The sequence below is a fragment of the Podarcis muralis genome, chromosome 4 (assembly GCF_964188315.1).
Source record: "Podarcis muralis chromosome 4, rPodMur119.hap1.1, whole genome shotgun sequence".
NCBI classification, from domain to species: Eukaryota; Metazoa; Chordata; class Lepidosauria; order Squamata; family Lacertidae; genus Podarcis; species Podarcis muralis.
Window position 1 is genome coordinate 90,829,058 of NC_135658.1, and position 13,960 is coordinate 90,843,017.

The 13,960-nt window shown below is 41.3% G+C and overlaps 1 long non-coding RNA gene across 1 annotated transcript; it reads right to left on the reverse strand.

The window, feature by feature from the left end:
* Positions 1-501: 501 nt before the first annotated feature.
* Positions 502-13,528, reverse strand: LOC144327389 (uncharacterized). Its single transcript, XR_013392474.1, has 3 exons — positions 13,299-13,528; positions 11,136-11,219; positions 502-858 (listed from the first exon to the last, which is right to left on the reverse strand). It is a non-coding gene; the product is annotated as an uncharacterized LOC144327389 (long non-coding RNA).
* Between the last annotated feature and the right edge of the window lie 432 nt (positions 13,529-13,960).

Here is a 13,960-nt window from a genome sequence, read left to right on the forward strand (position 1 = left end):
CCATCTCGTCCTTTGTCATCCCCTTCTCCTTGTGCCCTCAATCTTTCCCAACATCAGGGTCTTTTCCAGGGAGTCTTCTCTTCTCACGAGGTGGTCAAAGTCTTGGAGCCTCAGCTTCAGGATCTGTCCTTCCAGTGAGCACTCAGGACTGATTTCCTTCAGAATGAATAGGTTTGATCTTCTTGCAGTCCATGGGACTCTCAAGAGTCTCCTCCAGCACCATAATTCAAAAGCATCAATTCTTCAGTTATCGGCCTTCTTTATGGTCCAGCTCTCACTTCCATACATCACTACTGGGAAAACCATAGCTTTAACTATATGGACCTTTGTCGGCAAGGTGATGTCTCTGCTTTTTAAGATGCTGTCTAGATTTGTCATCACTTTTCTCCCAAGAAGCAGAGGTCTTTTAATTTCGTGACTGCTGTCACCATCTGCAGTGATCATGGATCCCAAGAAAGTAAAATCTCTCACTGCCTCCATTTCTTCTCCTTATATTTGCCAGGAGGTGATGGGCCCAGTGGCCATGATCTTAGTTTTTTATGTTGAGCTTCAGACCATATTTGTATGCATTACTACGTGTTAAAATTAGATAGGTTGGTAAGTGAATTCTAGAGAGTTCTCTCATAGTTCTCATGTGATTGGCTAATGTTGGTCACATGGCACGTATCTAGTGAAGGAGAGACTCCAATTTATGTGAAGCAAGATGACTGTGTTTTAGAATCCACTGTGAGCACTGCTGAGTTCCATAGAGTGTTAGGGTGCTTCTTCACTGCTTGAAACAAAGAGAGCAAAACTGCAGGAGTAGGTAAAAGTGGAAATTTCTCCTAGGAGCTGCAAGGCAAGGTTGAGTGCTGAGCTCTGGAAAGGGAGAACATACAGTTGTTTGGAAGTTAGAAGAAGAGACTGTAAGCCCATGCTTGGATGAGCATGTGGCTATAAATATTATGTTTTAATTCATCTATAACTCTAAGTTTCTGCAAGTAAAGTTTTTGAATGTTAATGTCTTGATATTGGTTTAATTTCCAAAGAAAGTTGTCAGTCATATATATGATTTGAGCTCCTTAGCTGTGATTTCTCTACCCTTACTTCAACACTTATTATAATCTCCTCCTCTCTGTTCTAGCAACCAATCTGATGGGAAGACATAGGGATTCGTGACATGCAGCAAAACAGCACAATAATCAGCTCCTTGTGCAATCATGTGTTTCTACCTTGGCTGTACTATAGACCAGAAATGGCATCACAAGCATGTGCACTCCATGTACCAAACTACCTGCCAATTTAGAATTCTTTCATTTGTAGAGGAAGCTCAGAATCATGGGCCAAATTTGAGTGAAGTGGCTTTCCACTCCCTTCAATTGGAATGTCCCTTGATAGAACATTAGGAAGAAAGTGGATGGGACTCCCTTCTGCCTTGATCTCACTCAGTTTAATTATGCTAATCATATCCCTATATAAAGTTTTTGCCATTTTAATCCCAGTCATGTGTGTCTGAGTCTGCCTTCTGCACACCACAAAAACCAGTGGTTCCCTGTGTCCCACTTTCCTCTTATCTTGCTGAGTTGGTGCCATCATTTATAAGTACATGCATGGCCTATTTGGAAAGCTGAGGCATTCTGTTTTATTTCCAATGGCACTTCCAAGTGAGTGTCCTTACTTGTAGCCTTAGGCTTAAATAAACTAGTAGCATGGTTGGCAGAGTTAAGAAATGTGTCTGATATGAATACCGTCTGATAGACATTTTAAGTACTATTAGTGCCATTCTAGGCGACAGTAGCTACGCCGAGAAGAAATCACATTGGAAAGTATTTTTCATGCCTGACTGACAAGTAGATAAGGGCATTCTTGGTAGACTAACAACCCATCTCTAGTGCTCACTTAGCATACTGAGAAATATGTGATGTGTGCTGATGCACTGCATTTTACAAAAGTGGCCTTGATGATGGGAAATCTAGACTTTCAGTTGAGTTGCTTAGCCTGTAATCATGGGGGCTGGGAAATTAGTTGCTTCCTTTTTAGCACAATGAAGAACAGCTGAATGTTCAAGGAAAACTCATATTAGTAGGTTTAGCAACTGTTTCTCTCTACCCAGGTCTTCAAAATTCCTAACAGAGGCTTTGGAAATTGTTTCCATTTCTTACTTTTAAGCGGAGAGGCACAGTGTATTTAGCTAAGACACACAACATCTTAATAATGGAAATGGTATCGAATATAAAGTGTAATGAAAATATGGTTATCTTCTAGTGCCACAATATATTTATTTGTGTGTGAGTGATTTTTCTTGAGAATAAGTTTGGTTATTTCTCATAGCACTTCAAATGCTCAGTTTTTTTAAAAATTACTTTCTTTTTAAATAAGAGTTTTGTGAATTCCTCTCCGTAGAGTTTCTGTGATTGAGCATTACAAAAATGTAGCAGTTGTTGAAAACTGCTATGTGTAGAATATCTGTGATTTTCTACTTCCAATGAGAAAACAAAATATCCCCACTGCAGATACTTTTATAAAATCACACAGATAATGTGTGACAATATTATCCCTGAAACTGTTAAAAAGCACCAACGAGCTGCACATATTAACGTGCAATTAAACAAACTGTGTGCAACACTGTTTCCGATCTGCCTTATGCCACTTAGGAAGAGTGTGCTTTTGAATGGGGAACGTAAGTGTAATTGAGCTGGTTGCAGATAAGAACAAGGCACACAATGTGCACAAATAATGCATATCTTCATTTGGAAAGCCACATATCCATTCCCGAAGATTAGTCTCCTGATCATGCTTGTGGGCACTTAGAAATAAACATTTAGAAAGAAAGAAAGTTAAAAAAGCAAGCTATACACACTCCAAAGTCTAGAAATCACATAGAGGCAGCAGTATCTCACTGAAAAACTCTGAGCAGTGATGAAAAAAAAGGGGGGGGGAGGATTGCCATATTTCAAAAGGTAAAAATCTGGACAAAAAACTTGGTTGAATTTTTGGGGGCGATTGCCTGCTTGCCCCCCAGCTGCTGCCAGAACCTGAGCAGGAACAGAGCCCAGGCTGACTTCACCAGAGCCTGAACCCAAACCACCCACACACAAAAAATAAATAAAAATTAAAAAATCTAACCCTCCCAAACTCAGACAATTGCTATAACTTGTAAAAAATCCCTCCAAATGGGCATGTAAGCCCCCCAAAAGAGGACATGTCTGGAATTTCCTGGACGTATGGCAACCCTACATTGTGATAGAAACTGGAACCAAATCAAGCAACACAAATAAAGAGAGAGAGATAAAGAAGGGGTGGAATTAAGATTTATTTATATAATTGATTTGTTATAGAGATTGGGGACAGGTGTAGGATAAATAAGACACACACAGCAGGGATAGGGAGAAATTGGATTCCGTTCACATTTGACAGCAGCCATCCTTCAAAACACAACTATTCTTCAAAATTCACACTTCTCTGAATTTTGCATTGCACTTCTCCAGCCTAGTAATGTATTCAAAAATTGCATTTGCTAGGGTAAAGTGTGCGTACAAATGCATATTACATTATTAAAATTAGCAAACAGAATGTATTATATTGGAGAAATTTTCTTTACCCAAAAGTTTTGTTTTTCTAGTTTTGAATTCAGCACTCTAAATTCCCACAAACTGGGAAAACAAGAGACTGTAATTGACATGTTCACCCATCCCTATGCACAGGCCTCTATGGATACAGACCTAAACAACCTGTCTGAAAGAATTCTGTGCATAAATGAAACACAACCACTACAAAAGGAAATGTCTGCAACTGATCATTTCACTGATATAGTACAAAGCTGTACTCTATCAGAAGCTGTACGGAAGCTAATTCAGTACAAAGTTGTATATGCATTTACAATTACAAGCCTCATTCTTTGTGGAGCACCTTTGCCCAGCAGTGTTAAGGTCCGTAGACTGAAGCAAAATATTGGGCAAGTTTTTGCCTAGTATCTTGCTTGTGCAAGATGGGCTCATGGGAAAAAGCTGTCCTATAAGCCCTTGCTGCAGAGGGGTGGGTAAAGCCTATTTAAGGCTGCTTTTCCTGGAGCTCATGGCCATTTCATCTTAAGAACTTGCCATCTACCCACCCTTAGGTTAGAGCATTCACTGAGCAATTTTGTGTCATTGGTTGACAGGTACAGAAATGATTTCTCTCTCTCAATCTATTAGAACTTGGTAGGTTTTCCCCCAACCTTTGTCTCAGTGAAATTATGGCCTTCCTTTGTTAGGTGGAATAACATTGTTGAGGCTGGAAATGACTTGGGCAGGATCAGCATAGTATAGGGAAGCCCCCATAAAGGGGGAGAGATTGACCACAGCACCTGCAAGTTTGGGTTGGGTCATCTGTCTGGTTGAAATCTGCACCCTACCAAGCTGCCCAGTGAGACCTTGTTTGCTTGGTTTGCACCACAGTCCCATAACTCCCAAGGGGGAATGTGAGATTTGTAACACACATGGGGACGGGTTCATAGAGGCTTTGCCATCATCACCACCATCACCATCATCAGTACAAAGGAATGTGGTAGTCTCTGTGGAAAAAGAAGAGATGAGGAAGGTGTTGAAGGGAATCAACCCAAGGAAGGCCACAGGGCCAGATGGGGTAGCTGGAAGGGTATTGAGAGACTGTGCAGATCAACTAGCAGGAGTTTTCACTGGGATCTTAAATCGATCCCTAGCCCAGGCTATTGTTCCATCCTGCCTAAAGTCCTCTACTATCGTTCCAATAGCAAAAAAATCTAACCCGGAAGATCTGAATTACTTTCGTCCAGTAGCACTCACACCTATAATCATGAAGTGCTTTGAAAAGCTGGTACGAAATTATGTCATTGCCTGCCTACCAGAGGGACTGGACACATTCCAATTTGCTTATAAAACGAAAAGATCGACAGAGGACGCTGTGGCGATTGCCCTCCATGCCGTTCTTGCACATTTGGAGCAGCGGGGGGGTTATGCCAGACTGCTTTTTTTAGATTTCAGCTCGGCATTTAATACCATTCTACCACAACGTCTGATGTCCAAACTGGAAGATCTGGGGCTTCCTTTATCACTTTGTGGGTGGATATTGGACTTTTTGTCAGACCGCCCCCAGAGGGTTCGGTTGGGCCCTTATACCTCTAGTATGCTTAAGACTAACACAGGAACACCACAGGGATGCGTACTCAGTCCGCTCCTTTATATTCTCTACACGTACGATTGTGTCGCTGCTCACCCTAGTAATAGGGTTGTCAAATTTGCAGATGACACAACCGTGATTGGGCTCATCTCTGAAAGGGAGGGTGAAACGGACTATAGAGATGAGGTGGAGCGGCTGACAGAGTGGTCCAGAGCTAACAACTTGCTCATAAATACAAGGAAGACAAAGGAGCTTGTGGTGGACTTCAGGAGACAGAAGAGCAATGTCCAGCCACTTTTGATTGATGGGGCAGACCCCATCTGTGGAGAGGGTAACAACGTTCAGATTTTTGGGCATTGAATTACAAGAGGATCTGTCCTGGAGTGTCAACACAAGGGGGCTTTTGAAGAAGGCGCAGCAGAGACTGTACTTTTTGAGAATTCTAAGGAAAAACCATCTTCCGCAGAAACTGCTGCTTGCCTTCTATCACTGTGCCATTGAGAGCGTGCTCACTTATGGCTTATGTGTGTGGTACGGAAGCTGTACTACCCAGGACAGGATGGGGTTGTGCAGAGTTGTTAAGGCAGCAGAGAGCATTGTTGGCTGCCCACTCTCCACCTTAGAGCAGATTTATGCCACAAGGTGCCATAGGAAGGCACTGGACATAGTAAAAGATCCATCGCATCCTGGTCACTGTCTCTTCGAGCTCCTGCCGTCGGGACGGAGATACAGGACGATGAAGACAAGAACAAGCCGTCTTAAGAACAGCTTCTTCTCCAGAGCGATCTCGGCCCTGAATGGGAAGCCTGGACTTTGAAAGTCATCTAATCTTCCTTGCTGTATTATACTGTATTGTTTTAATTAGTGTTTTTATAGTGTTTTATAGTGTTTTTATAGTGTTTTGATTTTGTGTGGAGTGCCCTACCTGGGTGGATGGAGCAGCCAAGTAATTTCGTTGTCCCCGAGAGGGGGCAATGACAATAAAGATATTATTATTATTATTATTATTATTATTATTATTATTATTATTATTAAGCCCCATATTCTAGCTACATAGCTGTAGCTACCGTTTTTTAAAAAATGAAATAGAGACTTTGGACCACCTCATAATGGAATCCACGGGACTGAATCCAACTGAATTACTGATCCAGGTGTACACACCAGGTGAGTCAACTTCAGAATCCTATTTTGTCAGATTCCATTTCCACCCCAGAACAGGGAATGTAGGCATGGTGCCTCTCTTCCCCTCCACAACCAATACTGTCACAGGGCTGAGTGGTCACAGGGCACAGAACACAGTAGCATCAGGACACTTGCAAGTTCTGTGAGATAAATTTACCATTAAGCATACTGCACTACATCTATTGTATTTCACAAGCTGGTGATGGGTGAGAAATATGATTTACAACTCACATTTTGCTTGCAGCCTACGGAGCAACCCAAAACCACAGAATTCTTTCATATTACCAGTGCCAATGCTGGTTGTAATCCTGCTAAAACAAACACAATGTGCTGGAGAATATCAGGCATTTGTGCGTTAACATGTTGTCTGCTATAGAGCATGTGTTTTACTTTGCTTTTCTTTCTTTTCTACAAGGGAGCTATTTCTGCTCTTGTTTGCTTTGTCAGTTTTTCAGGGTAATGTGACAGCATGTGCAGCAAGCCAGAACTGTGTTCCAGCTGCAAACATTTCTCCAACATTTTTGTTGTTGTTGTTGTTGCCACACTTTTGTTTTCCCATGTTGAGAATATACTCACAGACCCTGTAGACCTCTTGTCACCTACTGGAACTTTGAGAGCCATGGAAAGGTCAAGGTCTCAAAGCTAGACCATCAACTTTCTTCAGCAGATCTGTATGTGGCACTAGAGGTTGTATTGACTTAGCAGTTCAGTAAGACTTGCAGAAACACCTTGAGAACAGAAGGAAAGCCTGCTGAATCAGCTCAGTAGCCCATCTTGTGGCCAAGCAGATGCCTTAGGGGACTCTCCCCTCTTGACGTTTCCAGCAACTGGTATTCAGAAGTGGTAGTGGAATTTAGCCACTGCCTTGACCTGGCAGCCTCTGACACCTATTTGTGAAGTGCTTGCCCTGCAGGAAACTTTATAGAATGAGAAAAAGGGGGAAACCAATGGATGATGGTGGATGCAAAATAGATTTCAAGGGGAGGTGGTCAGTGAGAAGATAGTTTTATAACAATAATCATTCTATAGTATAACCACAACAAAAATAGTTTCTGCTGTAACCTCCCTACTACTCATATTGGATTAATGTAGAGTTGCCATACGTCCAAAATTTTCCAGACACATCGTTGGAATATCCAGGAAAATAGAAAACTAGCTCAAGTTTGGGGAAAACTAAAAAAAAAAAAAAGCTCAACAACTTCTGTGCCAGATTTCCACCTGAAATGTGGCAACCCTAATTAATATTGAAATAGGAATGGGTGAATCAATCAATTTGGGGTTTTTAACAGTTTCTTATTTTTCCAAAATTAAGTTCAGTTTGTCCCATTTCCACATCGGTTTGATTTTTTCCTTTTTTTAAAAAAAAAAGCCCACTCACAAATTCATTTGCATTTACATGCACATTTCTTCTATTGTACATATTTTGTACACAGTTTTTGTGCACACACAAAAATATTGCAAGCAAATTCCCCCCAGTGTTAAAGAACTGTATTGCAAGATTTGGAGCCTTGCACATTACAAAGGATAGTTTTACCTTAAAATGCAAACTGAACAAATGCGTTCTGTTGCTCAGAATGAACCCAAGTTGTTTCCTCTGAAAAGAGAAACACTGGAGCATTTTCCAAGCCAATTTGAGGTTCAGAAGTTACTCACTCACCTACCCCACCAGCCCTTGACACCAGCCCTGCCTAATCCTCTAATCACCTTTCCCATTAGTTCCCTATTCACAGACATCACCTCCCCCTTCCCTTTCAAGACTTGACAGCTGCTGTCAGAGACAGAGAAGTACCATGGGGATGTGGGTAGTTTGTTCCTCCCTTTCCCCCCTCTTATATATGAGGTTGGAAAGGTTAGTGGCTCATGGACAAGGTAGTTCTACATGCCCCTCTGATTATCTGAAAAGTGCTATGCAATCAACACTGATAAACAAGAACATATGTATCAAATCTTTATGACCTCCAAATACCATTAAAACTCTTAATTCTGCTATACAGACTGGAAGTGATGTATCTTCGCTGAATTTAGACAACCAAATCACAGAGAAAGATTCTTAGCATGTGTATGTTATGGTGACTGCAAAAATGAGACTGCAATCCAATAACTCATTTACTTGGGCTAGCAGCAAAAGCCCCATATATCCTATTAAACGGAAATCCTTGCCTTCTTATCTGCCCTTTGAAGATGAACTGGGGTTACTTAGTGCTGAAGCAATGGCATGCACAGATGCAGTTCCTCTTTAATGTCTCAGGATTGAGCCCTGGAATCCAAAGTAGATTCCAAGACCACAGATTTGAAAGCTGATCTCTGGTGAGATTTGGTTTTTATTCTGTACAGCAGAAACATAGGGCCCATCGCCTACAGAGAAAGTGAAAAGCTTTTGAAATCTTAACTGTAGTGTATTTTTTATTTTATTTTGGTAGAACTTGTTATTTTTTCCAAGGAAAAGATATGTATGTGATATTTGTCATATGTATTATACATGGTGTTGTATCAGTAAATAATATATTTATTCTCTTCATTTTAATATCAGCTTTCTCATATTCATTATATTGCATTATCTGCAAGATTCTGTAATGCTCCATTCTGCTTGTGAATGGAAATTGGAAAGAACTAGGGCAGTTTCCAAAGCTGAGGGACTCCCAAGAGGAAACTGCTCCAGAGTTAGTGAGATTATGACTGAGATATCCATAGAAGTTTCCTCAAAGACAAAACTTCTGAAGGAATGGGCTCGTCAGGATACCTTGCTTCAGATTTGCGTACATTTGACATTGGAGATCACTTCATCAAAACAGGTTATTTTCCATATACTGAGAATCAAGTAATAGTTACAGCTTATTTTGATCATATCCTCCTGGCATATAAGAGCCAAAAAAGTATATGGATAAAAAAGTTGGACTTAGACCACAGAGAACCTGGTGCAAAGCTACACTTGATCTTTGGTCAGCTGCCTGTTCTCTTTGTAACCTGCCTCACAGGGTAGCTGTGAGATAAAAGTAATTTGGGGAGAATGAAGAGGGATGGACTGGTTGGACACAGAGAAATGGTAGAAGGAACTACCTGGGAACCAACAAGGGAAGAAGTCTCAGAGCCCAGGTGGTGGGACAACAATGAGTGGTCACAGGGAGAAGACTGGGAAGAGGAGGTAGCACAGGGTAAGAATTCCTTCCAATCCTTTACTGCAGGGCCAGAGGTGGAGCCCGTAAACATGCCCTGGAGTAGGGAGGAACCCAAACTCTCCCATTTTTGGTAACTTCTCTGTTCAAACTGTCTTGATTTGATTAATTGTGTTAATTTGGTGGTTTGCAGATCCTCAGCATTGTTGGATTTGAAGAAGAAAAATTCCACCATAGTTGTTGGTTATGGATTGTACTGGGAATTGGTAGTTCCATTTCCCAGGTTCCTTCCTTTAGAGCCAGTGCTTTTTTCTGGGGGTACACAGGGGTACACATACCCCTAAACTTTGTGTGAATCTAAGTTTGGCCTCATTGAGGGGCAGTATTTCAATATGAGTAGGAAAATGAGAGTACCCCTAAACATTTTTTTAAAGAAAAAAAGCACTGTTTATAGCTATATACTTTGGAACAGTTTGAGATTGGGATTGTGTGTCCAATATTGCCCAACAATAGTGGGCATATTTTCAGACAAAGTTGAGCCCTTTTAAATTTCATTTATTTCAGCCAGAGAAGGTTAAGCATTTGCACAATTTTGGCTATGTGTAATGTTTTACTAGCTGTTTCAAACTGGCCGTAGTGTGTTTATCATGCCTCTACAGCAGGAGAATGTTTCAGTAATTTCATGTTGCATCCTCCCAGCGCATGATGTAGTGAAATTTCAAGGGAACTTAAGAGTTTACATTCATTTTCCCTTCCTCCCTTCCAATGCCATTTGAATTAATAATAATAATAATAATAATGGTAATAAAATGCATGTATAAAACCCAAATTATACTCTTGATCCAATTTTATTCACAGCACATTTGTTACAGATTTTCGCTTCTAATCCTCATTCACAGTTCAACTCCTGAGAGGGGAAAAGAAGGCTTTGAATCATTCCTTCCATTTTATACAACTACTCTTGCTATTTAATAACAACAATGCCCAGCATTCGTAATAGCATTTCATTACTGTTGCAAAAGGGTTTTATAAACATAACCCAATTAAGCTTATAATGCTCCCATGGGATGAAAAACAATAATTTCAAATATCGTCCTTGAATGCAGCACTCCCACACATACTACCTTTCACGTCAAATGCAGCAGTTTTGACAAGTATTCCATGATCACCCAATTTCATTCCTTTGTGCTTCTTTGATTTATTTTTTATTTTTTTCATAAAAGCTCCTAGACTCTATGACATTCTCAAGGTCACCACTGCAAACTTGGGTGCAGGGAGGGAGGGAGCAGGAGGGGGGGGGAAGTGACAATTTTCATTGTATCTAGCAGTGGTGGCTATGGGATTTGAGGAGGGCTTTAGAGGACAGTTTGTAGAGACAGTTTGGGACGCGCGTGGCACTGTGGGTTAAACCATTGTGCTGCTTGGGCTTGCTGATCAAAAGGTCAGCGGTTTGAATCCCCATGACAAGGTGAGCTCCCGTTGTTCGGTCCCAATTCCTGCCAACCTAGCAGTTCGAAAGCACACAGTAGATAAATAGGTAGTGCTCCAGTGGGAAGGTAAATGGCATTTCCGTGCGCTGCTCTGGTTTCGCCAGAAGTGGCTTAGTCATGCTGGCCACATGACCCGGAAAAAACTGTCTGTGGACAAACGCTGGCTCCCCAAAGCGCCGCAACCCCACAGTCGTTCACGACTGGACTTAATTGTCTGGGGTCCCTTTACCTTTACCTTTTTAGTGGACGGTTTGTAGAGCTCCAAGCCAGTGTCTTCTAGTCAGTGGGTCCTGGTGGATTGGCCTACTTGTAGTGGCAGCTCCAAGCCAGTGTCTTCTAGTCAGTGGGTCCTGGTGGATTGGCCTACTTGTAGTGGCAGCTGGGGGGGGGGATAAGAGGGAACAGGGCAGCCATAAGCAGCGGAGGCTCTCATTGTGCTGGGGAACTGACAGTTGCCTAGGGATGATGGATAATGATGCCATTCTTGTTGAGGAAGATGCCTTCAGAGGGTCTCTTTTCAGTCTGGGCCCAAGTCTTTCTCACTGCTTTCAGTGCTACCCATTCATATCCCTTTGAGCCCACAGTTACCCAGAGGAATCTAGGAACATAGGAAGTGACTTTATCCTAAGCCAGCTTTTGCTCAATTTAGCTCAGTATTGTCTACACCAGAAGTCTTCAACATTTTAAGACCTGGGACTCAAATTTAATCCAAGCATGCATTTGAGGACCCCTTTCTTTTCTCTCTTCCCCCAACCCCATATGTTTCTATGGTAGTAGTGCTGCTGCTGTTGCCCACATTAGATTAGGCCATGAGCTCGTAGTGGATCCAAACCCACCAGATGAGGATCATTGGTCTACACTAAATGACAGTGGATCTCCAGGGTTTGGGGCAGGAGGCTCTCCCAGGCCTTTTTGGAGGTGGCGGAGATTGAAGCGAGGCCTGAAGCAGCTGCTCTACCATGGAGGTATAGCCCTACATTTATTTATTTTTAAGGAAGAGGTCTTTCAGAGATAGTGTCAAGATGAGCTATGCCACTGCCCCTTGCTCCATTATAACTCAATTGTTTATAAGGAACAGGTAGTCCTATTTTTATTTTGTACATACTTCTAGTCCATTACAGTGGTACCTCAGGTTAAGTACTTAATTCGTTCCGGAGGTCCGTACTTAACCTGAAAGTGTTCTTAACCTGAAGCAACACTTTAGCTAATGGGGCCTCCTGCTGCCGCCGCGCCGCCGGAGCATGATTTCTGTTCTCATCCTGAAGCAAAGTTCTTAACCTGAAGCACTATTTCTGGGTTAGCGGAGTCTGTAACCTGAAGCGTATGTAACCTGAAGCATATGTAACCTGAGGTACCACTGTAATAAAAAGAGAGAGAATAGATCTCAGGGCATCTTCAAATTTCCCCTCACTCCTCCTTCCTTATTTTACAAAGAAATGCTAATATTCCCAATTTTTATATTTCTCAGGCATTCCTCAACCAATTTTTAAGGGCAGGTATCGTCTCCATTTTGTGACCTATGGTTTACTGTTGCTAAAAGGCTCCATGTTATTGATGCCCTTCGGTACACATTCCTTCAAATATTCTAGCTCTATGGCTATTGGTCCTGTTGCTACTTTTATTGAACCCACATTTGAGCAGGGACAGGTTGAGAAAGCTGCACCCAACTGGCAACAGCACCACAAGTTTCTGCCAGTAATGCCATCTCTTAAGTGTCTCAAATTCTGTTGCTAAGTAACAGCAAGAAAGTACAACTGGAGTTTTAACTCCGTGGAAATTACAGCACCTAAAATGTGATTTAAAAACCTTGTCCTTTCTGTTCTGGAGTTCAGAAATCAAAAGTTCTGAGGGTTCTAGAAGTGAGTGCATTGAAGCATAATGGAGCATATAATAACATTATAGATTAAATACTCTTACTAAAGCTGTCCTGCATGACTTTTCATTCTTAGGCAAGCAAGTGTAAAGCAGCATAATTTGAAACTGTAATCGTATCGTTCGGGCCTCTTCCTCCCAAAGTCAATGGGATTTATGGATGATGGCATTCGATGGAGGCAGGATTTCTTTTCAGGATACATATGATGTCCTCACCAAAACACAGATAATTTCACCAGGGAATTGGCTCATATGCATAATATATATTTATGAGTGACTCATTACACTAAGAAATAAAATCTCATGTGTTTAATTTGGTAATTAGTGTAGTACATTGTTATTACCATCAAATTGTCATTTTAATGGTATTACCTAGGCTTCTCATTTGGGTTCTCCTACCAAAAGACAAAGATATGGGACCAAAGGAGACTTGTCCAAGTTTTTCACAATACAATAAGATAGCAGCTACAGAAACTACAAACAGAACAAGTAGAATACAGAGTGTACTCCTAGAGACAGCTCTCACCTGGGATCACGACTAGAGTTGGCATTGTTTCATATTGTAGTGGAATATATATTGTTTTGATGGAAGTATTTGAGTGTTCTGCTTTATGGATGCTGATTTCTGGGTTTCTTTCATTATTTACCAACTGGATTATCACTTTATTGTTTCTGCCTTCTGATCTGCTACAGCCTGGAAGGAAGATATAAATATTAAAATGAAAATGAAAATGAAATGGACCTGTGATCAACATGGACACATGATAAGCATCTTTTCAATGTGATGCCAGCTGCTTGGAACATCTATAGAGAGGCAGGAGTTGGGTGTGCATCAGTTTCACATCTAAACCATGGATTATTTTGTATTAAATGTGACTGGTTTGTTTCTCCTTTCCAGGGTGTGTGGCTTTCAGGTCTTGTGATTTTGTTTCAGCATCTGCTGTTGTCACAACAAACAATGTTTAACAGTTACCTGCATCCCTGAGAAAAAAATGTCCATCATTACCATGTCTGCTCTTCTGCTTCTATAACTTTTGGACGTGCTTTTGTGTAAATGGAAGAATTTATTCATCTTCTTTGGCAAGCATGATTTGTATGCTGTAGATGTACCTTTTGATTCCTCATGTTGCAACACTTCAAAGCCACAGCCATCACTAGCGGAGAAGTCACATCCATAGGTATTGCACA